Source organism: Dromiciops gliroides, chromosome 4, assembly GCF_019393635.1.
Source record: "Dromiciops gliroides isolate mDroGli1 chromosome 4, mDroGli1.pri, whole genome shotgun sequence".
NCBI lineage: Eukaryota > Metazoa > Chordata > Mammalia > Microbiotheria > Microbiotheriidae > Dromiciops > Dromiciops gliroides.
In genome coordinates, this window is record NC_057864.1 from 438,513,813 (window position 1) to 438,523,989 (window position 10,177).

General features: G+C 36.2%; 1 pseudogene; it reads left to right on the forward strand.

The window, feature by feature from the left end:
- The first annotated feature begins 8,433 nt into the window (after positions 1-8,433).
- Positions 8,434-8,927, forward strand: LOC122755411 (annotated as a pseudogene).
- The last annotated feature ends 1,250 nt before the right edge of the window (positions 8,928-10,177 follow it).

Here is a 10,177-nt window from a genome sequence, read left to right on the forward strand (position 1 = left end):
AACCTGGTAATTTTCAATCAGTTTTTGTATAAACAGTGGACCCCCTACCTTGTAAATCTAGCTGGAATAGAATCAGCATCAGGTGCTTTGCCACACAAGAGGAACCTAATGGCATTCAAAACCCTTTCAGTTGGAAGTTTGACGAGAGAGTCAGTCCCTCTCTGTGAGCCAGATACTGAACTCAACTGAGATTGAGACTATAACTATCAAGATTTTGACTGGATGGTACATGTGGATTTTGTGAATGTCAAAATTGGAGGGATTATTTAATGATTTGGGGGTGGGAGGAATTGGGAAATGTCAGTGAAAGAGTAAGGAGTTTTCCAACACCTTCACCTAAAGCAGTGAATTGGGGGACAGCAGTGAAAGTGCAGCAAGTGCTAGAAAGCATGGCCAGGGAGGGACCCAGAACTCAGTGAATGCCAGAAGGTGGAAGGAGGAAAAAAGGAAAAAGATTTAAGATGAAAACAAGTTATTGACTATGGAGCAGGCATTCCAGAACAGGAAATGATGGCACATTGGGGGAAAGATGGGTTGAAGGGAAAGGGTATAAGGAATTGGGCAGTAGTTGGTGGAGAATAGGGTTTGAATGATGAGCTAGTGAATGCTCAGAATTAGTAGGATGCGGATATATGATTAGAGGGGGGGAGTTTGTTAATCAAAAAGGGGCAATCTACTTGAGAAGACAGGATAAAATCAGGTCATTTGTGTTTATAAAAGTGTTGACAGTAGCAAAGAGAATGGTCACTTCATCATGTGAGACTAGGAAAAGCAGAATATACTGGCATAATCTATGTGATATCAGATAAGGAAGAAGTTCTGGAGGCAGAGTCAAAATGGCAACGTAAAACAAGGAAGCTGCCTGAGCTCTCCCAAATTTCCCTCAGAAACATTAAACTAAGCCTCTCAACAGATTCTGGCATTGCAAAACCTGCCCCCAAAATGGAGCAAAACAATCTTCCAACTTAAGATAACCTAGAAGATCTTCAGGAAGGGTTTGTTTCATTTGGGTAGAAGGAGAGCATAGCTCAGGACAGAGGGTGTCTGGGCAAGCCAACAAAAGGCTCTTAGTCACAGCACAGATCAGCAGTTGAAGACCCAAGGTCCTAGCTCAGCAAGCTGTTGGCCCAGAATGCCAGTTGTGAAGCCTCTAGCCCCAACACTGAAGGCAATCTGCAGGCTGGGATATTGGCTACCCAACAGGCCAAATAAGCTGGGTCACTCCATTGCAGTGAGAAGCTGCAAGCTGCTGACTCCTCAGAGCAGAAAACTGGTGACTCAGCCCCCATACCCCCTACAAAAGAAGTTCCAGACAGTGCACACTTACCCCTGGAGTAGAAGTCAACCTTGAAAGGCACAAAAGAGGCTAAAATTAAAATTTTTAAAATATGAAGAAGGAACAAAAAAGAACCCTCACCATTGACAATTACTATGGTGACAGGGAGGATCAAAATATAAACTCAGAGGAAGACAACAATGATAAAACACCTACATCTGAAGCCTTAAAGGGGAAGAAGAATTGGTCTTGAGATCAGAAAGCCTTCCTGGCAGAGCTCAAAAGGGATTTTATAAACCAAATAAGAGAGGTAGAAGAAAAATTGGGAAAAGAAATGAGAGTTATGCAAGAGAAAATCAGTAGCTTTGAAAAGAAAATAGTGTCTTAAAAATACAATTGGAAAATTGGAAAAGGAGGTGCAAAAGCTGATGAAGAAAATAATTCTTTAAGAATCAGAATTGGGCAGATGGAAGCTAATGACTCATTGAGACAACAGGAAGAAGTAAAACAATCAAAAGAATATTAAAGTAGAAGAAACATAAAATACCTCTTCAGGAAAAAAAAAACATACCTGGAAAATAGATCCAGGAGGGACAATATAAGAATAATTGGACTAACTGAGGACCATGATGAAAAGAAAAGAGCCTAGACAGCATAGTGCAGGTCATTATCAAAGAGAACTATGCCAAGTGTCTTAAAACCAGAGGAAAAATTAGTCATTGAAAGAATCCACCAAACATCTCCTAAAGAGAACCCAAAAAGGAAACTCAAAGGAATATCATAACTAAATTCCAAAACTATCAAGTAAAGGAGAAAATACTGTAAACAGTCAGAAAGAAACAATTTAAATATCACGGAACAACAATCTGAATTACACAGGACCTGGCAGCTTCAACATTAAAGGATCTGAGGGCTTGGAATATGATACTCCAGAGGGCAAAGGAACTTGGATTACAACCAAGAGTGTACTACCCAGCAAAACTAAGCATAATCTTCCAGGGGGAAAGATGGGCATTCAATGAAATAGGGGACTTTAAAACTTTCCTAATGAAAAGCCAAGAACTGAACAGAAAATTCAAACTATAAATACAAGACATTTTGAGACACAGGAAAAGGTAAAAAGGGAGAAAAACATGTTACTCAATAAAGTTAAACTATCTTTATTAAGGCAACTAGGAAGAGTACACATAGACAGAAGGTGTGGGTATAAATTGATTTTGATATGATGATATTAAAAAAACTTAAGGGGTAACAAAAAGGATTATACAGGGAGAAGAGGAACAGGAAGTCAGAATGGGGTAAATTACATCACATTAAGAGGCATTCTATTACAATAGAGTGAAAGAAGAGATTGGGGGGAGCATTGTTTTGACCTTACTCTCATCTGATTTGGGTGAAAGAGGGAATAACATGCACACTCAGTTGGGTATAGAATTTTATCTCACTCTATAGGGAAGTAAAAGGTGGGGTGTTGATAGAAGGAAGGGCAAAACTAGGAAGTGAAAGGGGAAAGGACAAAAGGGAGGTGGGGCTGATAGAAGGGAGGATACACTGAGGTGACCAGAAACAAAACATTAGTGAGTGAGAAGGGATGGGGGGAAGGAAAAGAGAAGAATACAAACAAGGGGGGGAAATAGGATGCAGGGAAATACACAATTAGTAATCATAACTGTGTGTGTGAATGGGATGAACTCTTCTATAAAATGGAAGCAGATAGAGTGGATTAAAAACCAGAATCCTACAATATGTTGTTTACAAGAAACACATTTGAAGCAGAGAGATACACACAGTAAAGGTAAAAGGCTGGAGCAGAATATATTCTGCTTCAGCTGAAGTATAAAAGCAGGGGTAGCAATCCATATCTCAGACAAAGCAAAAGTTAAAATTGACCTAATTAAAAGAGATAAGGAAGGAAACTACATCTTGCTAAAAGGTACCATAGACAATGAAGTAATAGCAATACTGAACATGTATGCATCAAGTGGTACAGCATCCAAATTCTTAGAGAAGTTGAGTCAGTTACAGGAAGAAATAAACAACAAAGCTATGTTAGTGGGAGACCTCAACCCCACCCTCTCACAACTAGATAAATCTAAGCACAAAATTAATAAGAAAAAAGTTAAGGAGGTGAATAGAATTTTAGAAAAATTAAATATGATAGACTTCTGGAGAAAACTGAATGAGGATAGAAAAGAATATACCTTTTCCTCATTGGTACATGACACATACACAAAAATTGGCCATGTATTAGGGCATAAAAACCTCACAGTCAAATGTAGAAAAGCAGAAATAGTAAATGCAAACTTTTCAGATCATGATGCAATAAAACTTATGTGTAATAAAGGGACATGGAAAGATAGACCAAAAATTAATTGGAAACTAAATAATCTTATCCTAAAGAATGAGTGGGTCAAACAACAAATCATAGAAACAATAATTTCATCCAAGAGAATGACAATAATGAGACAACATACCAAAATTTATTGGATGTAGCCAAAGCAGTTCTTAGGGGAAATTTTCTCTCTCTAAATGCCTATGTGAACAAAATGGAGAAAGAGGAGATCAATGAATTGGGCAGGCAATTTTAAAAAAGAGAACAAATTAAAAATCCCCAATTAAACACCAAATTGGAAATTCTGAAAATGAAAGATTAATAAAAGTAAGAAAACTAGAAAATTAATAAATAAAAACAAAGAGCTGGTTCTATGAAAAATCAATAAAATAGGGGCAGCTAGATGGCACAGTGGATAAAGCACCAGCTCTGGATTCAGGAGTACCTGAGTTCAAATCCAGCTTCAGACACTTGACACTTACTAGCTGTGTGACCCTGGGCAAGTCACTTAACCCCAATTGCCCCGGGAACAAAATCAATAAAATCGATAGACTTTTGGCTAATTTGATTTTTTTAAAAAGAACCAAATTACCAGCATCAAAAATGAAAAAGGTGAACTCACCACCAATGAAAAGGAAATTAAAGTAATAATTAGGAGCTATTTTGCCCAACTATATGCCAATAAATTAGACAATCTAAAGGAAATGGATGAATATCTGCAGAAATGTAAACTGCCCAAATTAACAGAAGAGGAAATAAAATCCCTAAATAAACCTATTTTAGAAAAAAGAAATTGAAGAGGCCATCAATGAACTCCCTAAGAAAAAATCTCCAGGGCCCGATGGGTTTACAAGTCAATTCTGCCAAACATTTAAAGAACTATTAATTACAATACTATACAAACTATTTGGAAAAATAGGTGAAGAAGGAATCCTACCAAATTCTTTTTATGAGACAAATATTGTGCTAATACCTAAATCAGGAAGAAAAAAAAAAGAGGGAAAATAATAGACCAATCTCCCTAATATTGATGCAAAAATTCTAGGTAAAATATTTTCAAAGAGATTACCGCAATTTATCACCAGGATGATACACGGTGACCAGGTGGGATTTATACCAGGAATGGAGGGTTGGTTCAATATTAGGAAAGTTATCAACATAGTCAACCACATCAATAACAAAACTAAACCAAACTCATATGATTATCTCAATAGATGCTGAGAAAGCTTTTGAAAAAATACAGCACCCATTCCTATTAAAAAACACAAGAGAGAATAGGAACAAATGGAACTTTCTTTAAGATGATAAACAGTATCTATCTTGAACAATCAAGCAAGCATTATATGCAACAGAGACAAGTTAGAGGCATTCCCAATAAGATCAGGGGTAAAACAAGGATGTCCATTATCACCACTATTATTCAATATTGTACTAGAAATGTTAGCCTTAACAATAAGAGAAGAAAAAGAAATTGAATGAAATAGAATAGGCAAGGAAGAAACAAAACTATGACTCTTTGCAGATGATATAATGGTATACTTAAAGAATCCTGAAGAATCAACTAAAAAGCTACTTGAAACAATAACTTTAGCAAAGCTGCAGGATAAAAAATAAATCCACATAAATCATCAGCATTTCTATATATGACCAACAAAGTCCAGCAGCAAGAGATAGAGAAATTCCAATTTAAGTAACTATAGACAATATAAAATACTTGGGAGTCTATCTGCTGAGGCAAACCCAAGGATCGTATGAACACAATTACAAAACACTTTTCAAGGGGCAGCTAGGTGGCACAGTGGATAGAACACTGGCCTGAAGTCAGGAGTACCTGAGTTCAAATCCGGCCTCAGTCACTTAACACTTACTAGTTGTGTGACCCTGGGCAAGTCACTTAACCCCAATTGCCTCACTAAAAACAAACCAAAAAAAAAAAAACCAAACCAAAAACCACTTTTCACACAAATAAAATCAGAGCTAAACAAATGGCAAAATATAAATTGCTTATGGGTAGGCCATACTAATATAAAAAAATGACAATTCTACCTAAATTAATTTATTCAGTAACATAACAAACTACCAAAAATTTATTTTATAGAGCTAGAAAAAATTTAAAAATTCATATGGAAGAACAAAAGGTCAATAATATCAAGGGAATTAATAGAAAAAAATGCAAAGGAAGGTGGCCTTGCTGTACCAGATCTAAAACTATATTATAAAGCAGAAATTATCAAAACTATTTGGTACTGGCTAAGAAATAGAGTAGTGGATCAGTGGAATAGGTTAGGCACACAACTTAGCAGTTAATGAATATAGCAATCTCCTATTTGATTAACCCAAAGACTCCAGCTTCTGGGATAAGAACTTACTATTTGACAAAAACTGTCAGGAGAACTAGAAATAGTATGGCCAAAACTAGGCATAGACCAATATCTTACACCATACACCAAAGTAACATCAATATTTACCATAGGCAAATTAGAAAAGGAAGGAATAATTTACTTGTCAGATCTATGGAGAAGGGAAGAATTTATGAACAAAGATGAAACAGAGAACATTACAAAATGCAGCATGGATCATTTTGACTACATTAAATTAAAAAGGTTTTGCACAAACAAAACCAATACAAACAACATGAGAAGGAAAGCAGAAAGATGGGAAATAATTTTTACAGTGTTTCTGAAAAAGGCCTCATATCTAAATATATATATATATATATATATATATAGAATTGAATCAAATATATAAGAATACAAGTCATTCCCCAATTAAGAAATGGTCAAAGGGTATGAAAAGGCAGTTTTCAGATGTTGAATTTAAAGCTATCTACAGTGATATGAAAAAATATTCTCAATCACTACTGACTTGTGAAATGCAAATTAAAACTTCTCTGAGAAACCTGGAAGGACTTACATGAATTGATGCTGAGTTAGATGACCAGAACCAGGAGAACATTATACAAAGTATCAACAATACTGTGTGATGATCAACTGTGATAAACTTAACTCTTCTCTGAAATACAATGGTCCAAGATAATTCCAAAGGACTCATGATGGAAAATGCTCTCTATATCCAGAGGTTTTCCCCTTGTGTTCTGATTCTTCTTTCACAACATGACTAATGCAGAAATATGTTTAATGTAATTGTACATGGATAACCTATATCAAATTGCTTGCTGTCTTGGGGAAAGGAGAAGGAAGGGAGGGAGGGAGTAAAATTGGAACTAGAAGTCTTATAAAAACAAATGTTGAAAACTATCTCTACCTGTAACTGGAAAATAATAAAATATTTTTATGATTAAAAAAACTCCTCTGAGGTACCCCATCACACCTATCAAATAGGCTAGTATGACAAAAAAAAAAGAAAATTATAAATGTTGGAAAAGTTGTGGGAAAATCAGAACACTAATGCACTTCTGTTGGAGCTGTGAACTGATCCAATGATTTTGGAGAGCAATTTGGAACCATGCCAAAAAGGCTATAAAACTGTGCATACCCTTTGACCCAGCAATATCAGCACTTGGTCTATAACCCAAAAAGATCATAAAAAGAGAAAAGCACCCACATGTACAAAAATGTTTATACCTGTTCTTTTTGTGGTAGCAAAGAATTGGAAATTGAAGGGATGACCATCAGCTGGGGAATGGCTAAACAAGTTGTGGTATATGAATGTAATGTAATACTATTGTGCTGTAAGAAATGATATGGATTTTAGAAAAACCTGGAAAAGTTACATGAACTGATGCTGAGTTAAATGAACAGAACCAAGAGAACATTGTACACAGTATCAACAACACCGTATAATGATCAACAGTGATAGACTTAACTCTTCTCAGCAATGCAATAATCCAAGACAATGCCAAAAGACTGATGGTGGAGAATGCTTTCCCCATTCAGAAAAAGGACTATGGAGTCTGAATGCAGATTGAATAATACTACTTTCATTTTTTTACTTATCATTTTAAATCCAATTCACTTGCAAGTCAAGACATTACCCTCCTAATGTCATTGGTGCTCTTTGAGATTGAAGGACAAACAATAATCTGTGAGAGGAGAAGGGAATAGACCAAAAATAGGAATCACATTCTTTGGGATGGAGGTTGATCAGAATTGAAGAAAGGACTGAACATTATAATCAACTGTTCTTCAATTCAACATTATTTCCTCTATGAATTTGCAATAGTGCATCAGATCATAAATTAGGAGAATGGAGTAGGAAAAACAAAAGCAATAACAGATGTAAGATAGAAGAGGGAGCATTAATTTAGAACTTTGAAAGTTTGGCCTTTGTGAAAGACATGGTTAAGAACAAAGGTATATAATCCATGAACCAGAAAATAAAATTCAAAAGAGATAGGAAAAGAAGAGAAATAATGAGGGGGACAAAGAAAAAGAAAATATGGTTTAAAAGTATGGCAAAAGCACAATATTATTAGAAGTGGGCAGCTAGGTGGTGCAGTGGATAAAGCACCAGTCCTGGATTCAGGAAGACCTGAGTTCAAATCCAGACTCAGACACTTGACACTTACTAGCTGTGTGACCCTGGGCAAGTCACTTAACCCTCATTTCCCTTCCCCCCCCCAAAAATGATTAGGGGTGACATGGGAAGATTTTGAATGACTCATGTACATGAGTCAAAAGAAAGAAAAGTGATTAAGATCGTGGGTAAAGTCAAATGACTTTTGAAAAGGCTGATAAATAGGAATTTCGGAGAGCACACATGGGAATAGAAGAGCATCAGTATCATAAAAATTATCACAAGGGTAAAGAATTGATGAAAGAGGAAGGAGGAAGGCGGGGCTTACGGTGAAGGGCGCGTTGCACTCTGGGTCAGCGTAGCCATGGCGGTCCGTGTCCTCTCTGCCTGTGTCCGCCACCTGCCCGCGGACTTGGCCCTGCCGTCCGGTCCCGAGCCCCTGCGCTCGCCTTGGTGCGGCCTCTGGGCTCAGTCCCGTGCGCGGTGGCGGGGCAGTGGCGGAGGGCAGCCGCGACGGTTCCTGTCCCTGCACACATGCAGGTTTCTGGGTTATCCCTACAGTTGAACCGCCAGTATAGTGACATGCCCCTTCTGACATTGGAGAGCATTAAGGACCGTGTCCTCTATGTCTTCAAACTGTATGATAAGATTGATCCAGAAAAGCTTTCAGTATCTTCCCACTTCATGAAAGACCTAGGCTTGGATAGTTTGGACCAAGTAGAAATTATAATGGCCATGGAAGATGAATTTGGGTTTAAAATACCTGACATAGATGCTGAAAAGTTAACGTGTCCGCAAGAGATTGTAGATTACATTGCAGATAAGAAAGATGTGTACCAATAAAGTTTTTTTTTTTAATCAAAGAACTCGCGTAATTCCAGCGAATGTCTGAATGTGAGAACACATTATGAGACCATTGCTGCTGTTGTTGGAGTATTTCTGTTGGAACGATATTTAAAGTTGTCAAAATATGTGTTGGCCTTTAATAAATAAATATATAAAGTCAATATTCTCAGGCCTTTTGCATATAGAGTACTGCTTTTATATTAATTCTGTTTAATGTTTAAAAGTGATCTCATTGTTAAAAGAACCTTTATGTCAGATGCAAGGGGCTTTTCTGGAATTAAACATTGGAATTGGTTCCCCCCCCCCCAAAGAGAGAGAGAGAGAGAGAGAGAGAGAGAGAGAATTGATGAAAGAAAAGGGAAAATGAAAAACAATATTAAAATAATGAAAGAAAATAGTCCTAAAAAAGCATAACTTTTAATAAGACTATATTGACAAATCCACTAAAATGAAAGGGAATAGCAGAATGGACAAGAAAAGAACCCAACAATGCTGCATATTTTAAAAAATACTTTTAAAGACAGAATGGAAATGAGAATCTGGGGAAAACAAAATGCCATAGTATCAAAATCTATAAAGAAAAAGTTAACTGATTTGCCAAAAGGCAAAGATACACAATAATTGCAAGAGACTTTGCCATTCCTTTATCAAAGCTGTACAAATCTAACAAAAGTAACAAAAAAGAAACTATAGAAGTAAACAAACTGTTGGAGAAGTTACAGCTGAAAGATGTAGGGTGTATTGAGAATTGGAACATTTAAAGACAATCCATATTTCTCAGTACAATGTGGTACTTTTACAAAAATAGATTATATGCTGTGTATGCTTTGTTACAGAGAAATTATATTTAAAAAACCATCTTTTGCAGAAAATAATATAATAAAAATAGTAAATATAGGGAACACAAATCATAACAAAACTTTTTATAGCAATATATTTTAAAAGTTCACTATTGCCAAGTTCAATTATTGTCTAAACATAGTTCAACATTAGGGAAATAATTATCATGTTAGAAAAAAAGACCCTGGTGATTAACTGTGATAGATTTGGCTCTTCTCAGCAGTGCAATGATCCAAGACAATACCAAAGAACTCATGATAGAAAATGTTCTCCACACCCAGAAAAAGGAACTGTGGATTCTGAATGCAGATTGAACCATACTTTTTGGCTGTTTTTTTTTTTTCTATTTTGAGGTTTTTCCCTTGTGTTCTGATTCTTCTTCACAAGATGACTAATGCAGAAATATG